Raw genomic sequence first — 20508 nt, forward strand, 5'->3', positions numbered from 1 at the left:
CAGTGTCTGTACTCTAAGTGAGGGTGCATGTTAGTAGCATCCTAATGAGGGCCACAGGGATCAAGAGCTGTGATTCCCTTCTGTCAACATCAAATAGATGTTGTATTCAACTCCAATATGGATTTCCTAAGTCAAGTAATTTCACAAATGTAATCAGTCAGTTAAAATTCTCTTTTTTCTTATATATACAAAAAGAAAACCAAATACATCAAAACAATTAAAAGTTTTTGCCATAAATTTTTAGATATGGCCAATTTACTAGATTAGTATGCTTAAATATAAGGAAAGAATCTATCTGGGGAGGAATCATTAGAAAGAAAGAGGCGTGTTTTGTTGTTTTTTAAAAAATACTGTAAAACTTAAGATTAAAACTATTCCTTGAATCTCTGCTCATCAAGACAAAACTCAAGAGAACTCATATGTTTCTAAATAGGATATCATATAACAGGAGAAAGGAGGATATGGGTCTCCACTCTCTAATGACAATTAGAGATAAGTAGGATGCTAATGAAAACTAAAGAGGTTAGGTTGTTTTAAAGCACATTTGAATATAATAATAATGAGAATTTACAAAATACTAAGAGAAGAGTCCCCCACCATCATGATCCTATATAATTAATTGCCCAGGTGTATTCCTTACTATGTCCCATTAAAATACACTCTTTTGCCAATCACATTTTCTTACAAGCTGTCTCCAGGCATGTTGAATTCCACTTCCTACCATTGTGCCTTAGAAAGGCATTCTTTCAAGTTGGTAGAGAGATTTCCTCCTTATCTCCAACTAAGAAAGATCCTTGTTTCCTTATTTTATTTTATTTTTCCTTGGTGGCATCTTTGACTTCATTGATTTGTTTTGTTCTTACCTTACATACATTTATAGAATACATTCACTTTGTAAGGTCTCTTGCAACAATGTAAAGCAGTTAAGTGAAACTAATAATAAAATTGTTTCATCTGAAAGTGTAAGTGATATTCCACATCTTTATTGTCCCCCCCCACCCCGTGTGTGTGTGTGTGTATGTGTGTGTGTGTGTGTGTGTATAGTAATAAACATTTTTATTTATAGTTTTTGGTCCCAATTTTTATACCTCCTTTCCTCCTTCCCCTCCCTGCCCTGGTGCAGCAAGCAGATATGGGTATTTTTTTAATGAACTGAAATTGATTTGGTTTATTACCTAATCCACTGGGAAAAAAGAAAACATTCTTGTAAGAAATATACATAATCAGGTAAAAACTTTCTTCCAATGGAAATATTCATTCTCTCTCTCTCTCTCTCTCTCTCTCTCTCTCTCCCCTATTCATCATCCATCTATCTATCTATTGATATTGATATATACATTACAGAAAGAGCTTACATTCTTCTGGAGGTAACATCATAAATACACAGGTAAATAAATAAATACAAAGTGATAGTACAGTAATATTAAAACACTTTCTAAGTAAGTAAAATATAACAACCAGGGAACTTTGTAAGATCTTATTCCGTTTAACTGTTCTTTTTTGTTTGTTTTTTTAGTTTAACTGTTCTTTAAAGACAGCAAAAGAAATTTTAAAAAATTAACAAGATATTCAACAATTTAGAATTGGCTGAATAGACTGTAATATATGAATCAGTGCATTATTGTGTCATAAGAAGTTGGTAATGGGGCAGCTAGGTGACACAGTGGATAAAGCACCAATCATGGATTCAGGAGGACCTGAGTTCAAATCTGACTTCAGACACATGACACTTACTAGCTGTGTGAGTCTGGGAAAGTCACTTAACTCTCATTGATCCACAAAAAAGGGTAGTAAACATTATTTCAGAAAGACATGGGAAGATTTAGATGAGCTGATTCAAAATCTAAATATAAAGATTAACGATTAGATATATTGCTGGATAGATAGAGATAGATAGATAGATAGATAGATAGATAGATAGATAGATAGATAGATAGATAGATAGATAGATAGATAGATGGATGAAATTTTGTCCCCTAAATTCATCAACTCTGTAATGGACAACATGTTTTATTACTGGTCCTTTGGAATCATAGAGGGGTATTCTACTGATCATTGTTCTTACAAAGGACACTTTACAGTGTGTTGTTATTGTATAAACTGTGCTCCTAGTTCTGCTCACTTGACTCTGCATCAACTCATCTAAGTCTTTGCAGGTCATTATGAAATAATGTGTTCCCTAGTTTCTTATAACACAATACTACAGTATCATATTCATATACTACAACTTATTCAGCCAAATCTAAATTGTTACATATCCTGTTAGTTTCAATTTCTCTTGTACTTCCTTCAAATCCCCCAGATATTAAATTTATGTCACTTAAAATAACAATATTATTATTGGTCACTTCATATTTATTTATCTGGGTACTTACTATGTTACCTCAAATGAATGTAAGCTCATTGGGGACTTTGTTTTGGTTATATTGGAAATGAGCACTGGTATGGGAGAGAGGTCATGTAAGTTTTCATCTTGTATCTGTGACCGGTTAGCTTTGTGCCCTTGGGTAAGGATTTGTCGTAGTCTGTTTCCCTATCATAAGATGGGGAGAGGCTAGATTTTGTAGTATTCAAAATCTCTTCTAGCTATAAAATGTTTTGTTTTTTTTAAAATCTGAATGTTCAATTTTCATGGGTCAGATTTCTTGGCACGATGATCTGATTAGAAAGGAAAGAGTAAAAGATAGTGTGGATGGAAGAAACTAAGAAAAAAGGAAGTACCTATCTAATACTGGTAGCCTGGAACTAGAGTAACCTTGATTAAAGCTGGGGTTGGGGTGGGGAAACATGAATTGATGAGGGATTATGATTAAATCTTTATGATTGGCTGGTATAAAAGAGCAAGTGATTGCAAATGAATCCCTGACATGTAATAAGAAGAAAGAGAAGCTAAGCAAATAAATGATTAGTCCTCTCAGTTTTATACCCAAAAAGAGTGCTAGAAGTCCTTTAGCTTAATTTTATCCTAAATGACTTATTCAAGGATATACAGTAAGTTATAAGTCAGGCTGGGTGTACAACTGGAGTCTTCTACCTCCTAACCTGATTCTTATTGCACTGCAAACAGAAGTCAGGATTGAAGAAACCTTTGACTTCATGGCATCCCTCTGTGTTTGGAATGCTAAGGAACAACTCTTTTACCTATTGTATCATTCTAATATGGCTTCTAAGGAAATGGGGGTTTTCCCTAAGTTATTAACAGGTTAATGAATTCTCCCTGCTCCCCATATGTAAGAAAAAGCATAAGGCAAAAAAGCCCCATTCAATTAGCTTTCCCTATCACATGGATTTTATGAGACAATATTTTATCTTAATTGGGACTTAAAGCTTTTCATAATAACAGATTCCCACCTACCTTCTTAGGCTTTTTGTACAATATCCCTTCACATTGAAAGTTTCAGTCATTTTCACCTAATTACTATTTTATGAACTTTCAATTCTTTCTCTCCCCTTTCCCTTCCATGTTTTTGACCAGGCTGTTTCCCATTCTTGGCAAGTATTGCCTCCTCACCTCCACTCCTCTTGGAATTCCTATTTTGTTTCAAACTTCATCTCATGCACCATCTCTGAAAGGAAATCTTTGGTGATTTCTTCTTCTTGTTCAATTATGCTAATTTATATTTAATGTCTTTGATGTTGTCTTTCCTTTTAGAATATAAGCTTTTGGAGGACAACCAATTTACACAGGTGGTGACTTATTGTGTGTGTGTGTGTGTGTGTGTGTGTGTTCTTTTTTCTTTTCAAAGAATCACCAACTCTCAGAAATGGAAACGAATCATACTACCCCAAATAGCTACTCCAAGACATAACCTCCCCGATTCAATAAGACATTCACTAAGAATGAAACTACTTCTCAACTCCCTTTCCACTTTTGGACAGATAGCTTTAACTGAAAGTTCTTTCTTACATCAAGGCTTAAAATGTCTCTTTGCAACTTTCACTATTTGATCATAGAATCTCTCTTCTATGACACAGCCTTGAAGTTTCTATCATATCTCTGATCCCTATCTCTTTCCCTTCCCTAACACTTATTCTTCTCTCTACAGGCTAACCATCATCATTCTCCTTCTCCCCTCCTTTCCATGGTCCCTCCAAAGGATCATTATTATGGACCAGAACTTTTCTGGCTTATTCATTCTAGAATCATAATTTTGGACATGGAAGGGACTTTAGAGGTCATACTGTCCAATCACCAGATTTTACAGATAAGGAAAATAAGGATCCAAGAGATTTAAGTAATTTGCCCAAGGTCACACACATAGTAAATGAAAGAGGCAATAAGATAACCCAAGTTTTCTGATGAGAAATTCAGTGCTTTCAATACTGCATCAGTCAGCACAGGGACTATACTTTCTGGACTGAATTAATACTAATTAGACCATGACAGTAAGCTAGAGAAGAGCACACAGTTCTAATCACAAACTAATTTATCTCAAGAATATTTATGGACATATTTTCTTTTGCCAATACTCTATTTAAATTATTTATAAATAATGCAGCTGTTGGCTAGCCAGGCCAAATATATATGAAGAGACAATATGTGAAGCAATGAAATTTACTAGAATACAAATCTGTTCCAAAATGTGTTACATTTAATAGAAGCCCTATGAATCCCAGCAAAATAAAAGAAAAAAAAGAGGACTGTATTTAAGAATCTAAAAGAAGATATTAATTCATCAGGAGTATAAAATCCCCAAAGAAATATATCTTATAAGAGGACAATTTAAATAATATATTTAACTGGACGGAAGGGAGGGCTTCATACTCACATAGTAAACAGTTTCTAGTTTCCTTTTTCATTGTAGAATTAAGATCAATATATCCCAAGCAAAATCCTTATTGGCTCCAAACAGGAATGGGAATCTTTGAAACTGCAGCTTTGTCTGGAGTGGAGACAAAGGAGAGAACAATTTGATTATCACTTTGTGATCAGCATTAACCATGCTATCTCACCCCTTAAGATCAAGTTAGGGGAATTTGCCCCAATTCTCCAAGGCCACTGGCTCACATCTGTATTTCTAAAAAGGATCTCTTTGAGTCAACCCATTGAATGTTCAGAATCATCATTCCTCTTCTTAAAAGGGTCATAAACTAGAAGCAGAAACACTAATGATACATATTAAATTAGACACTCTATAATAAGCTGTACGCATATCCCATTGGATACAATTGTAGGAGTCTATTTCAGTTCAGCCCTTTGCAGACATTGATGAAATGCTAGTTTCAATTTCCAAGTCAATTTTGACTTTCAATTTCTCTCCTTTTATGTGGCCAATACTGATTGGCAAAAGTAGGAGGTTAGCTATCTTGCATTGATGTACAGTAATTAATTTACCTATACATGTATAATACTGAGCTTAATATAACCCTGGTCTAGCCCATGAAGCTTTTCATGAAGATAAAAATGCAAAGTCAAAAGAGTGATTCGTTACTAGGTAATAGGACAATCAGTTCATGATTACAGCAATGCAAGCTACTATTATGTGATTTGGAAAGATTGTATTCTATAATTATCAAATAACACTCATATATATCAAGGCTAAGAAAGAAGAATTTTCCCAACACCAACATTTGGAACTTAGACTGAAGGATATATACATGCCAGACAGGGTTAGAAAGTATAGACACATCAAAGGATCATTGATTTAGAGCTAAAGGGACTTTAAAGGGTTTATGCATGCTCTCGAGCGCTCTTTTGCTCTCTCTCTCTCTCTCTCTCTCTCTCTCTCTCTCTCTCTCTCTCTCTCTCCCTCTCCCTCTCCCTCTCCCTCTCCCTCTCCCTCTCCCTCTCCCTCTCCCTCTCCCTCTCCCTCTCTCACTCCCATTCCCACTCCCACTCTCTCTCCCTCTCCCACTCTCTCTCCATGCAAATATGTGACTGTGTACTGAAGCTGAGAGAGGTTGCATGACCTATCCATCTACTGTTACTGTTACCTAGATAATACATGGATACATGAATGGAGAGAGAGAGGATAAATACATACATGAAGGGTACTCCCAAATATGAAATCACTCCCTAATAATAGATATCAGTAACATAAAATCTTGTAGATCTGTTTGAGGAACTGAAATGTTTAGTAAATTTCCCAAAATTCCACTGTAATTATGTAGAAGTCAAAATTTGAATCCAGCCTTTCTTGACTCTGAGTCCAATTTGCCATGTTGGTTCTCAATTATTAAAATGTATAAATAATATGTTATGCCTCTCCCTCTCAAAATTACAAATATATGATTTGCTAAAATATTTGTCTTTTGTCATTAATTTAATGTTTATCTTTATTTTCTCCACTCATTTAATTTTCAATTATTTAAATTTTAAGACAAAACAAAAATTAAAAAGTTTTAAAAAAGCATACCTGGATTAAATGTTTGCTAAATACTTAGAAAACACTTGTTCCACATGGAGAATCGTGTATGGTTCAAAGGAAGCAGAGGGCAGAATTCTTGTTCCCAGAGAAAATACAATCATACATTACATGTTTAGACTCAATTCTCATTGATAAGTACATCAGCAATGAGATTTTACATGTAATGAAGAATGTCAATGTTATCTAAGTAAAAGAAAATATCCTTCAAAAAAGGTACACCTTAAAACAAGACCTCAATGCTTTTTGTATTCATATGACTTCTTCATTGCTTCTTTGGGAAACTTAATAAATATTCTTTTTTTATCTTGTCCTGGTACCACCAAAATAGTGTCTTTAGAACCAAATTATAGGACGGTGTGCTCAATTCAACATTTATTAAATGGATACTCTCATGGTGAAATGAATTTTTGAGCTTTCTCTGTAATATCCTGGCTTAATGATTTTGGTCAAGGCAACTAACCTCTCATTGCCCCTAGGCACATTTCTAAGACATCATCATCAATCATCAATCATCCTCCTCCTCATCATCCTTGTAATTGAAGAGAAGGTACTGATCTTACTGGCAGAACAAATTCTTCATAAGAAGCTGCATTCACTGACTTGACTATTAACAATAAAATGATCCAAGACAATCCCAAAGGACTATGGATGAAACATACTATCCACCTCCAAAGAAAGTGCTGATATTGATGGAACAGACTGAAACAAGCTCCTTTTCACTTTCATTTTTTTCTTTTAATCAAGTTTTCTTGTACAAAATAACAAATATGGTAATGTTTTACATAATTGTGCATGTATAACTCATATCTGATTGCTTGCTGCCTCAAGGAGGGGGGAAGGGGGGGGGAGGAAAGAAGGGATAAAAAGTTTTAGAATGCAAAACTATAAATAAATGTTTATTACATTAAAAAAGAAGCTTCATTCACTGATGTAATCAGAGTCCAGCTTTTAAAAATGTGACAAATATTTTACAGGAAGCACTAACACTGATTTAGAACTTTAAGATTTTTTCAGAGCATAATATAAATACACATATATGTATACATGCACACAAAGATACATGTGTTCATATGTGAAATTTGTATATACATATTTATTTATGCATGCATATATACTGATATTCTTTTTTTGATTATTACTGTAATTTCCTTAGGCAGGTCCTATTATAGTTATTCTCATTTTGTCACTTAACAAACTCACCCTTAGAAAGTTTCATTGAATTAACAAGTGACACAGCTAGTTTGTAGCAGAGATAAGAATCAAATCCACAAAATCCGGCCTCCAAGTTGAAATCCTTGCATTATATCAATCTCCTTCCTTATATTTAAAGCAGTTGAGATATATACAAACTATATACATAGACATATATGTGTATAGTTATACAGATATGCATGCATGAATATACATATACATGAATACATACATGCATACATACTGTAAGGGCCAAATTTAGTATGGGAAGAGTTAATTGGGTGGCTCACCTTTTTACTGAGGCAAGAAAAGAAATAGTCTCTTTCAAAAACACAGCAGGTTTATTGATGGGAACAAATTTAAAACATTATCTGAATCACACAAGTGAGATTAATAGAACTAGAAACAATGTATAAAATCTCTGGGGAAAAAGGGACCCAGGCACCGGAACCTGCTGCCAGCCCAGCTAGCTCCAATGAGCCAGCTCTGCCTAAAAAAGTACATACTCATCCATACCTGAAATCTGTAGCTCTAAGTAGTATTAGTTTGCAGTCTCTTCTGTTTTGTTCCGAAGGTCAAACATCCACAGCTCCTCCAAATGTCTGCCTTACTTATTTCCCCATTTCTCTCAGAACCCTCGCTAACCACCTCTATAACTGTATCCAACTGAATCTTAACTGACTCTCCCACAGGAAGGGGAGAGGTGGTTCTTAGCCATGCTGAGTCTCCCATTGGCTCAGCACACCCACATGGGCTGTCCCAAATATAATCTGGCCAGACCTACATGGGTGTGGGAAAGCTATTAGAGGAAGGCTAGTTACTTAGTTTCAATAAATGTTTCCTGTGGTCAGAGTTCCTCTTGTTTGTTCAATTACCTCACAAAGTACACACTCAAGCTTACATTTTTTTCTACTCTGACCATAATAAAGCAAAAATAGAGTTATGAAAAACCCAAATCACAATTAATTCCTTATAATAGAAAGTTTCCACCCTGCAGGAGATTTTTAAAAATTTATTTATTTTACTTTTTCTCTCTCACAAATGATATAAACTCAGTTAATTATAGGCAGAATTTGAATGCATGGCTTCCTTACTTCAAATCCATCATTCTATATCAAGATGTTTCTTAAGAACTCAATCAAGGGAAAACAGGTTGGGAAACTATGTATTGTTTTGAATAATCCCAAACTGTTCATCATCATTGAAGCTAATTGTTGTTTTTACCAATTCTCTCCTATCAATAATAAAAGTCCTCAAATCTTATAAAATACAGAACATCTAAAGAATCAGAGATTGCAGTGATGCATGGGACAGTCGAAAGGCCCAGGGTGGTTATATCTTGCCCTTACAATTCTGTTAGTGATGACATATAAGTGAAAAGTGGCTCAAAATATTATTAATGCATGACAGGAAAATGAAGTAAACTGGTCATGTAACATGATCCAAGGGTAACAGATGGACAGCTAGAGGGCTAGATGGGGAGCTATGAAATACTGACATAAACAAACAAACAAACAAAAAAAAACAAGAAGCAAAGGCAGGGCTTCTGTGTATCCTCAATAGAGGATATGGAGAAGTACATGTATAACTATGCACAATGAATGTGTTACCATCAATGTCCAGGACTGTTTTATCTTCTTTGTAAAATATGTAATTATTTTCACTTTAGCATAAATAAAATATCTTTCAAGCCCGGTTGATGGGGTTATTTTTATTCATCTATTTTCCTTCCTTCCCTCCCCACCTTGCATTATACTACTTTCTCTTTAGTAATACTTTTAAACTATATATGATCATATAATTATTAATACAATTTATTAAATTATTAAGTATTCATAAATATTGTTGATTGTACATTGATTCCCTCAGTAAATGAACTCCTTTATGCAGTGACCTTTCAGTTAAACCTCTACTTCCTTCTGAGACACTAGGAGAGGTTTCCAGGAGAGCACTGTCAATACCTAATCTGAAAGGCAAATAATGCCTTCCAAAAAGGTAGATATTTAAGGAGGCATTTTGATTGAGTGGAAAGAGCTGGTCTGGAGGACTTGGGATCAAATCCCACCACTGACACACACTCTCTGTGTGACACTGGATCCGTTGCCTGGTGACTGCAGCAATGGTCTAAGATTTTTAAGTTTCATAAAAGCCTGCCACCTGTTATATAATGATCCAAGACACTCCACTTCTTTCTTTAATGAGTTCAGAACCTGGCTCTTTCTCTTTTCCCCAACTATTGCCCTCATAGTAGGGGTCTTTCACATGCAGATTCCCATTCTGTGAAGCACTCTAACCGCTCAGACCACAATTTATTAATTCCCTATGCTATACTCCATGCCAGCTCTAGTATAGAGAGATATTATATACTTGCTCTTGACATCAATGAAAAACGTACAATTTCCAGATATTTGAACTGTAAATTTTCTTGTCTGATCACAATCTGTTACCATTCTACCTCTTCTTTTGCTTTGGAGCCAAACCTGAAATTGCTCTGAGGCACATGGGTCTTTCAGATCTATAGCTTCCATCTTTCATCTTTGTTAAGTATATTGAGACCATATTTATATGAGGCCATATTTATAGTTGCCATCCTCTCCTTTCATTCCCATTTTCTAGTTCTAGAACAATGATCAAATTAATACAATAGCTCCTTTCACTCACTCCCTCTATGTCATCATCATCCTGCCCTCTCCAGCATATAAGACATAAAAAACAATTGAGTTGAGGTTGAGAATGTAGGGTTTAATTGGCTGATTGGTCTGTCAGATGAAGATTCCCAGAAGCAGTTGGAGCTGTGCCATCTAGCGATTCTGGCATTGGCTTCTATAGGCAAGAGTGACTTTTTCATAGTGTGACAAGAAATTAGAGTAAATGAAAGGGCTTATCCCTTTCTCTTTCTTCACAGATATTACTTTATGCTTTCCCTTAAGTTGTAGCTGACCTATAACTTGATTCAACAGGTATGAGATCCTGTTAAATCTTACCTTTGAAAATTGCACACACAAATTTTAACCATAGGGAGATCAGAAAACACAAATCAAGAGAATCAAAGAACCTCAAAGACCATTTATTCCACCCTCTATTTTTTAAAAATGAACTAAAAAAAATCTCAAGGAGATGTGTAAAATCACATGAGAAGATGATACATCCTTTTGTGAAGCCCACCTCCTTTTTTCATTAATGAATTGCTTCTGGAAACTCCATTTTGTGGAGACAACCTATCCAGGTTTTCTTTCTCTCTTGGCCTTGTTCTTGATTTCTGTTTCAAAACTGTGCACCAGGATGGGGTACCTTCATCCTATCCTGCCTCCTACAAAGCTAGCTAGGTAGTACAGCAGATAGAATACAGCACCATGACTTAAGAAGACCTGAGTTCAAATTCAGCCTCAGATACTAATTTATATAACTCTTGGCAAGTCACTTGACCTGACTTAGTTTCCTCAATTATAAAACTAGAGATAATAATAACACCTACCTCATGGGGTTTTGAGGATAAAAGACAGGATATTTATCATGCCAGCCCATTGCCTGACAAATAGTATATTCTTAATAAATATTTGTTCCCTGCCTTTTTCTCCATTTGCCTTCTCAGCTCCCTTTTGTATGTTTTCTTCTGACCTTTAAATGTAAGGCCCTGGGGGACAAAGACCGTCATTATTATTGATTTTATTTATATGTCCAATGCTTTGTATAGTGGTGGTCCAATTAATAAATGGTGGTTGTTGTTTTTTCCTTTCTTCCTAGTAATTTTCATGTGGCATTTGAACCCATGTCTCGACATCAAAGTCAAAACTCCTTCCACTACATCACGTTGGCTCTCACTTCTGTAGGCACAACCATTTGAAAATGAAGAGACACTCAAGAAAACTCTAATGACCACTTATAGAGTAGCTATGAAATCCCCCTAAGATGTCATTTGTCAACTCAGATACCATACCCAATAGCTCCCAAAGCCAGTCAGGCCTGTCTTTGGACTGAAATCCACAAGTACCCACACAGCAGGAAGGAGTTTGAGACAAACGATACATTTGCCAGAGATCAGGCTTGCCCACTGTGTCCAAGTCTATGGCTGCCAGTCTTTGAGCCACAGACTCCGGGATGTTTATCCATCCTTAATTGAGAACCACTCATGATGAGGAGACAGCAAACACCCAGAGAGCTCCAATCATTACTATCTCTAGACTGGAGATACAGCTCATGTAAATAAAGCCTCCTATTGCCCTTTTAAAATAAACAAGCAGGACACAGAGGCCTGCCCATAATCACTAAATTACAAAGAACAGATGTGAAACATTAGCGAGTAAATGTGCTTGCTGGCACAGAGAGGAGGCAATCAAACAGCACGCACTGTACCAACCAGATTGGCTTTTAAATGACTCATACATTGTGATTCCCTACAATGGCAACAAAAAAATAAAACTGTTCACTTGACTAGGGCTGATACATTTTAGTTACCTTAAATTAACTGCTAATTGTGTCATTCTCAACCCTTCCATGCTCCTCTTGAACAGGGAGTTGAAATGTTTGGTTTCACAAAATTATTAGCATAAAAAATAATCCGTTTACACTTAGGGTTGGGTAGCATGTTGGTTTGATTACAATTGTTTTTCTCACTTGAACCTGATATCTCCGAATCTCAGGTTGAAAGGGAACTCAGTGACCTTCTAATCCAATCCATAAAGAAAAGTAATCTACACTATACATATGTAAAGACTCCCCCAGCCTCTGCTCCAAGACCTCCAAATAAGGGCAATTCCTCTTATTAGCCATTTCTTCCAAATTTCTGACAGCATATTTTTCCATGACACATCCTCTTTTCAACTTCCACCCATTATTACTGATGGGAACACACTTTGGAGCTAAATAGAACAAATATATTTACTCTTCCAAATGGTATCCTTTCAAAAATGTAATTTTACACCCATCATTCCAACCCCAAATCCATTCTTCACCCGGTTATGGACTGAATACATAAATTCTGATATTTATCACTTTGCAACCTACTCATAATTTTTCAATCTTTTTTTTTCCTCCTAATGTCCTCCTTCCCTTAACAAAAAAGAAGAAAGAAAAGAAAAATGACAAGCAAAGTTGTGAAATTGATCTCATCTGGTAGCTTTTAAAAATGCCAGAAACTCACCTTTTCCCCTGTGTTGATGACTGGGTCAGCAGTTTTCTATACTCACCTTTCCATTTGTTCTTATCTTTCTTGCTGTGTCTAACAAAGAATCCACCTGTGTGACTCATACAGCAATAAGGCTGGCTATTATCTTCCATCATCTCATACTCCTAAAATGGGACATCTCTCAAATTAAGACATCACTTCTTGAAATTACAGAAAGGCCAAAACAAAATGCATCGAGGTGAAATTATTATGTACGTTTGTACTTAAGTCTTTGTCAGGTATGGATTGTCAGAAGTTTGATCATGCAGGATTTGAGAAAAAATAGGGCAGAATCTCCATATGACTATGCCTCAGTATTGCTCAAGATTTCCTCTCATAATACTGCATCTCTGGGGTACCTATGTGTCAGAAAACTAATTAAGCATTAGAAAGAGACTACTAATGGGCAGATTAAACAGGTGATAAATTAAACTGATAAAGATAGATATTTAGCAGGGGTGGGGGAGAATATTGCAACAATATACAGATATTTGAATCCCTATGGGTGAGGGATTGCTTCGCCTTTGATAGACAGCCTTTAAAACAATTACTGTCACTTGGTAAGTTCTCAAAAATACATGTGAAATTGAATTAAATTGATGAATTTCAGGAAGGAAGGGTTGTCCAGGTAATATGGGAAAGTACGGGGGATAAAACTGAGGCCCAAGCTGAGGCCCCCAAAACGATGGTAGGACACATTGTTTTTCCCCTGAAGTCTGTGGCTTGGTACTTACTTCCTGACATGTATGCCTCTGTTTACTGAAATATGCCTTCCTTTATGAAAGTAGCTCACCATAATGTACTTGTGAAACCCTGCATGTATTAACACCTAAGGGGAATATAACTGCAGCTTGGACACTTGTGCTGTGCCCAAAGAACCGGAGGCTACTCTGCTTTGGGCTGGTGTGTCAATAAAACTGCTCTTCCTTATTTCTGAGTGTTATTTGGTTTTCTCCTTCGAAGTTCCCCATAACACAGGCATGACTGCTACCAAAATGTACCTAATTCCTTTGTTCTTTAACCACAGTATTGGCAGTTCTATCTGTGGATCCACATATGGCATGATCTCAAAGCTCTTTGTTATCCTGAATGCTACTTTCTAGTTATTCTCAGTTCACTAATGTCCTTTTAAAAATAGTTTGTCCAAAACTGAACTGAACACAATGCTCTAGGTGTGGTCTTATTAAGGTAGCGTCAGAAAAAACAACCAAACAAACAAAAACCCAACCAAACAAAACAAATACAGAAACAACTCATTTTCAGTTTGGAGGGAAGGACTTTAAAATGACTGATCCAGCTGAAATTAGTTCACCTTAGGAAAGAGGCATTCCTTACTAAAATCATAGTTTATCAATAATGACTTCTTTGTTCCCTTCTATTATTTGTGATATCTTTATTCAATGACATAATGTCTTATCACTCCCTCTCAACACTTCACAGCTCATGCTATTGGAAAAACTTGACAAATTTGTTGAGTTGCATTATTTTGAATTGCCTTTAACTGAACTAGATTTGGAGTGAAAGGGTTCATTTGACTTTCTGCTGCTCATAGCCTTTCTGACATTTTCCAAGATAAGCTATCTTCACCAATAAGATAAAAGATGGTCCCAAGATGATCTTTCAGTCATCCTCCAGTAATAAATGTCATAATCTTGTGTTTATTTGTTTAATCAAAAGTATTAATGACTCCTTAAATGGCACCTTAAAATTCAAAGTCCTGGAACTGCTGCATTGTAACATAGTCCTCTACTTGAAAATGGGATGCTTGTGCTATCAGAAGAAGAAATGCCAGGGGACACCTCTGTTGTTTTGTGGGCAGGGACATGGGGGAATGTGCAGGAATCTGAACTTTCTGATCTGTCTCTTGACTATGGGTGGGATTTATCCCTTTACATCATAGGAATTATAGCTATTGAGCTGGAACAACTTCAGAAGACATTTACTGCAAGTGTCTCATTTTATATTTTAAGAAAATGAAGCCCAAGAAGGTAACTGCTCCAAAGGCACTTGAGTTTTGGGTCAGATATAAGATTTGAACGTAATACTGAAATCACATTTTTTTTCACCTGACCACAATTTATAGAATCCTATAAAATTACCAAAATGGATAACAGAAAAATAGAGATATCTAGGTGGCCCAGTGGATAGAGTGCTGGACTTAGAGTCATGAAGACCTGAGTTCAAGTCCAAACTCAGACACTTACTAGCTGTGGGACCCTGGACAAGTTCCTTAACTCCTGCTTGCCTAAGTTTCCTGGCCAGTAAAATGAAGATCAATAAGATAATATTTGTAAAGTGCTTAGCATAGTGCCTGGCACATGGTATTCCATGAATTCTTGTTCCCTCAGATGCCATTTATTCGAGGAGTTTTTAAGATGTAGTCTGGGCATATTTAACGGCAAAGAGATTTGAAGGAAGAAATTTGAAGTTTGAAACATAAAATTATATATTTTTTCACCAATATGTAAGTGAATTTGACATTCCCTTCAATAATTTATTACTACTACTACTTTTACTATTTATCATTATTATTATTATTATTATTTTAAAGCATTATTCTGAGACGAGGTCGATAGATGTCATCAGAATGTTAAAAGTGTCTATGGCAATTTAAGAATCCCTGTCTTATTCCATCTCATCATTTTACAGAAAAAAGAAACTGAGACCGCAGGAGATCAAGTGGCTTTCCCAAGGTCACAACATGTCCAAGTGAGATTTAAACCCAGGTCTTCTGCCTCTAGGGGCAGGGCTTTGTTTTCCCATTATATCACATTCCCTTTCTTAAGCTAAACTAATCCAAAGAAATCAAACAGATAAAATATTACTCTTGCTAGCATACATACAATGCGTTTTGACAGCAGCCCACAAGAAAATAGTACCTTCACTCATAATAGTGATCCTAATGGTTAGGGTTTCACCATATAGACAAATATTTTCTGGATAAGTGGCTTTTTAGTATTCCACAAAACATACTGTGCTGCCTACTCTGCCTAGGGAAGATTTTGCCTGCAGAGGGAAAAAAAATAAGCTTTGGACTATATAAAAAACTATCCCAGTGTTTTGCTGATATTTGAGCTCTTTGCTAGATTTCTTGATTGGCACCAAATGTCAACATTGATTTTTTATGAATTAAATACCTGAAGTCAGGTTGTGGTTGGGGAATGATTTTCCATACATTTTCAGACAAGCCTCATCCTGAGATACACAATATGATTATATCATGCAGCAGCCATGAGATCATTCTCCATTAGACACAGAACATGATTGAGTCTTATGGGAGCCATGCTTAGAGATTCTAATGGCCCAACTGTGCTCTTGCCTGAAGGAAGAAGAATGGACCAGAGATGACCTCTCAAGGTCCCTTCTAGCATTTGGATCCTGCTTGTTATCACATCCATTGAGATGCATTTGAAATGCCAAGTTAATCAATATTTTTTTTTACTTGAAAAATGACTCTTTTCTTAATCTATTACATAAGGTTTGTATATTCCTATTATCTTTTCCTTTACAAAAGAATAAAAAGAATATTTGCCCAGTGGCATTTCTTCATCATTCCCTGTCCAAAGATGGTGGCACTGCTGTTTAATGCTGCTGTCATTTGCTGTTTTAATAAATATAGATACAAATGGCTGTTAATCATTTTTAAGTCCTCATGTGTCTGGATCAGTTCCCAGATTAAACTCAGAAGGCCAATCAACCTTAATGGGTAAATAGAAGTAAAGTTCATTTATACATGGCACCTTTTAAGCCATTCTATTTAAAATTTAATTTGAAATGAGAGCATTCCTAATTAATAAATACATAATAACTCTTAAAATATAATCCTAGCACAATCACTATAATAATGTTTTACTATTATCAGTATTTACTTATAAAAAATGTAAAAGAGTACACCTTAAATGATCTTGATTATAACAAATTGCCAGGAACTCAGAGGTTGAAATGAGCTCAAAGATTTTATCCAATCCATAACTGAACAAGAATCACCTCTATGATATATGCAGCTTTTCTTGAAGATCTGAAATAAGAACTTAAATACTGACTTGCAAAGTAGTCCATTGCACTTTGGGAAAAGTTGTTAAGGAATTGTCCCTTATTAATAAGAAACTTTTGTTTTCTACTCTTTGTAACTTCCTCTGATTGCTTTAAGTTTGGCCACGTGGAGCCAAGCAAACTAGTTATTTTTTTCTTTTATTTGAATAACAAATCATCCCATATTTCTACTGAGACAGGTAAGAGTCTAGTATGACTGAGGAGAAAGGGCATTAGATTAAGATTTGAGAAAATGCATTTCTTATTGTGCACCATATCTATACAATTTTACCAGGTTCATTTAGTCTCCCTATAACTCCAATTGTTTTCTGTAATATTGGGGCATTTAATATGATCCCACCTCAAAGGTATTATTTATTTAGTCATTTATTTCACAAATAGATGCTAGGTGACTGCTATGTAGTATATGCATACGTTGTTGTGGGGGATTCATCAGAGTCCCTGCTTCTCCCTGCTTCAAAGCCTATAATTTTTATTTCCTTCATAATGGATAGCTGGCTTGAAGTACTGGGTGCATTATCCTGTGGCAGAGGGATTAGCTTTCTATTTATGGTTTTAAAAAGTATAACCTGAAGCTATTAGGCTTAATAATATTAACAAGTAACAGGAATCACTAGCATTTATATAGTCCTTTAAAGTCCATAATACACATTACATATATTACCTCATTTAATTTTCACAACAAACTTATGAAGTAGACACTATTATTATCCCACTCTATGAAGAGGATATAGGTTAAAAGACCTGCTCAGTGTCACTCAGCTAGTAATATTTGCAGTTGAATTTCTAAAAGGTCTATCAGACTCCATATCTATCTGTTTCCTCTGTGTCACCTATACATTTCCCAAGAATTTAAGCTCTCCACCTCGATAGAGCTAATTGACACAGAAGAGAAAATATTTTGCTTAATTGAACTTAAACAATATATAAGGTTCCCCTCCTTCCTTATTCCTTCCTTCCTTCTTTCCTCCCTTCTTTTTATTCCCTTCTTTCTACAAATCTCTATCTTTCTGTCTCTCTTTCTTCTTTCCCCTTTTCCCCCCTGGGTGGCAAAAAGTGGGAGAAAAACAAATTGTCCCTGATTTTAAATAAATGTATGTGAGATGGATTACTTGGGGAAGGAGAGATTAGAGTATATAGACTCTCACACTGGAGATCTTCAAACAAAGACTGGCTACCCATGAAATAAAGCAGAAATTTCTGGTTATAGCTTGTATTAGATATGAGCAAAGATTATTTCCAAGTCTGAGATGAGATTCTGAGATGTTACTTCATTGTTTAAAAAAAATTATTTAATTCATCTGAATTGTCCTTAGAACACAGAAGGTCCCTTTTCTATAACTGAGTTGACAGCCATTGTGTTTTGCTCTGGTGGAAAAATTCATCACCCAGCAATCCCAACTGGTGATGTGTCTTTTCAACTCACCTAAGATGTCGCCATGTCAGTAGATGTGCACTGGGGCAGTGGGGTGGCATATTGGCCTTAGAGTCAAGAGGACCTGAATTCAAATCTTACCTCAGATACTTACTAACTGTGTAACCCTGGGCAAGTCACTTAACCCCAACTGCCTTAAATATCCAGTTGTCCTAATGTATATCTTGCCACTGGACCCAGATGGCTCTGGAGGAGACTGTTGACTTTGCACAGCCCTGCGTTGTTTAAATCCAATTTACTGTAAGTTATGACATCACCCCAATGTCATTGTTCTCTTTGAGAATGAAGGACAAAACAACAATAACAACAAGAATATGTGCACTCGATCAGAAAACACATAGCCAATTCCTTTTCAGCTTCATAGAATAACTGAGCCTATGAGAATCATGGTCACCTTCATATCATGATGAGCTATGAGCAGGTGTTTTGAAGAACCAATGTCATATGTGAAATATAAAAAAATACTACGATGCTATAAAGTACACTACAATTACTGCAGACATGTTTGCCTTCAATATATAGTTGACAGAAAGAATATTGAAGCGTTGTATTTGCATGTTCTTATTGCTTTTAATAAACCTTGGAACACAAGCCCCTTTACAAGATGTTTCAAATGTTGTACATTTAAAATGAAAACAATTTGTAGAGTAAATATTTCACCCTCCTTCATGAATCAACTATGACAAATGATGGTAGTAGACATTGCTTTGGGAGTTGAAATTATGTGAAGTCAGGCTCATTCTAGGGAGTTCAATAATCTTCACAAAATAATTTAGGTTACAAACTGTGCAGAACAAAGTTTGAGTAGATTTTGATCACTTCCTTATCTCATAAAAAAATTGTCATCATTATAAGTATGAACAAATATTTTACTCAGGATACAATATACTTGTTGATTAAGAGGGTAATGTCACTGCTCTAGAGATGGTTAGAATTTAACAAGGAAGACAAGACATTGTTCACAATACAAGTTACTGCTGTAATCCCTATACAAATGACCATATCCCTCTTTCTAGTCTATAACCACATCAGAGTTAAAAGTGGATAGAACAATTAAGTCATTAACATGTGCCAAGCATGGAAAAAATCTAATTCTGAGAATTAAAAAGAAGCCAAAGGCATGGGCACATAAATAACACTGGCTACCATTTATAGAGTGCTCTAAGGCTTGCCAAGAATTTTCATGTTAACTTATTTGATTATTCCAATAAATATTTGAGATGGATGCTACTATTATTCATGTAATACAGGTGAGGAAATTGAGTCTAAGAAGTTTGTCCAGGGAGGCAGCTAGGTGGCACAGTGGATAAAGCACCAGCCCTGGATTCAGGAGGACCTGAGTTCAAATCTGGACCCAGACACTTGACACTTACTAGCTGTGTGACCCTGGGAAGGTCACTTAACCCTCATTGCCCTAAAAAAAAGTTTGTTCAGTCACATTTCTAATAAGTATCTAAGACAAGATTCAAACCCTTTCTTCTACAGTTACACTGTGTATAATAGATTTCAGCATATTACTAACAGAAAGTTGTGCTGGAGAAACTTTATAACCTAAATTAACTAAGATATATATGACCACATATATAGGAGTAAGATATCCCTAATGAAGAATCCAAGCACTCCATTACTATCCAAACAATGTTAGGACATCTGAAAGAAAGTTATAAACTGGCTGCAAAGAGTTCCCTTCCGTTCCAATACTCCCCATTTTCATGAAGGATTTAAAGGATGTCATGGAAAAAAAGGGCATGAACTTTTGTGATAAGTGCTGTTGGCAACAGAGCCTCTTCCATCCGTGATACGTGTTGTTTCAATGATTAATGCTACGCAGGCACAAGAGAAACCAGGTAACATCGTTTGCTTGGTTTTTATTCTAGTAATATAAGTTCATGATTTGAATTCATAGTACTCGAAATACTCTATGATGAACCCTTCATTGCAACACTACATTGAATAGCTATTCTATCTACTGTGCCACCTAGCTGCTCCAGTAGGGCTCTAGGAGAAGATAAAAATTAAAACTATTAACTTAGATGATGTCTGGACTCACAAATTTCACTTTAGAAAGGTCTCTCAAGGTTACCTGGTCTAAATTCTTCATTCCTCAGAAGAGAAAACTGAGATACAAGTTGCTTAAATGACTTATGTATAGGGTCTTACACGTATTGAGTGCTAGACACAATTCGAACTAAACCTCCCTGATTCCAAATATAGCATGGCACCCATTGAATTAATCATTTTCACGGTTCCTTTCTAAGCCTTCCATGATTCAGGGATTCTTAGAATAGGATGTCCAA

At 35.7% G+C, this 20508-nt stretch overlaps 1 protein-coding gene across 1 annotated transcript in view; it reads right to left on the bottom strand.

Moving 5' to 3' along the window:
• Window positions 1-20508, bottom strand: part of PCDH15 (protocadherin related 15) — a 2141593-nt gene that overhangs the window by 1779055 nt on the left and 342030 nt on the right. Inside the window, exon 2 of the mRNA XM_043982395.1 lies at window positions 4770-4883. The gene's annotated coding sequence lies outside the window, so the exon portion shown is untranslated. The remainder of the gene's footprint in view (window positions 1-4769; window positions 4884-20508) is intronic.

Source organism: Dromiciops gliroides, chromosome 2, assembly GCF_019393635.1.
Source record: "Dromiciops gliroides isolate mDroGli1 chromosome 2, mDroGli1.pri, whole genome shotgun sequence".
Lineage (NCBI taxonomy): Eukaryota > Metazoa > Chordata > Mammalia > Microbiotheria > Microbiotheriidae > Dromiciops > Dromiciops gliroides.